Source organism: Camelina sativa, chromosome 2 (assembly GCF_000633955.1).
Source record: "Camelina sativa cultivar DH55 chromosome 2, Cs, whole genome shotgun sequence".
NCBI classification, from domain to species: Eukaryota; Viridiplantae; Streptophyta; class Magnoliopsida; order Brassicales; family Brassicaceae; genus Camelina; species Camelina sativa.
In genome coordinates, this window is record NC_025686.1 from 5,800,018 (window position 1) to 5,800,516 (window position 499).

Consider the following 499-nt stretch of genomic DNA (forward strand, 5'->3'; position numbering starts at 1 on the left):
CTTCTATTCGGCCACCTTCTACTCGTATACCTAGTGGCAGGCGAAAGAAAAAGAGAATAGCTAGTTCATGGGAGTATGGAAAGGCTAAGACAAATTCAAAACAATACAAATGCAGTAGGTGCGGTCAGTGTGGACACAACAAATCTAGTTGTGTTGCAGCTATCTAACTCTCTCTCTCTCTTTAATTCAACTTGAATTTGTTCTTTTTAATAAAATACTTTCAGTCTGTGGTGTTGTAAACTCCATTTTCTCAAAACAACTTGTAATGCCTTTTAAAATAGCAAGTCGTACTGTTTTAAAATCATTTACAAACAACTTGTAAAATATTTTAAAACATGTTAAAAACCATACATACTCTTGTAAATCTCTACACCGATTAAAAACCATATATATACCTTTAAAACAACTTGTAAAACCTTTTAAAACATGTTAAAACCCCTTTAAAACATGTTAAAACCATATATACTCTTGTAAAACCCTACAACGATTAAAATCCATA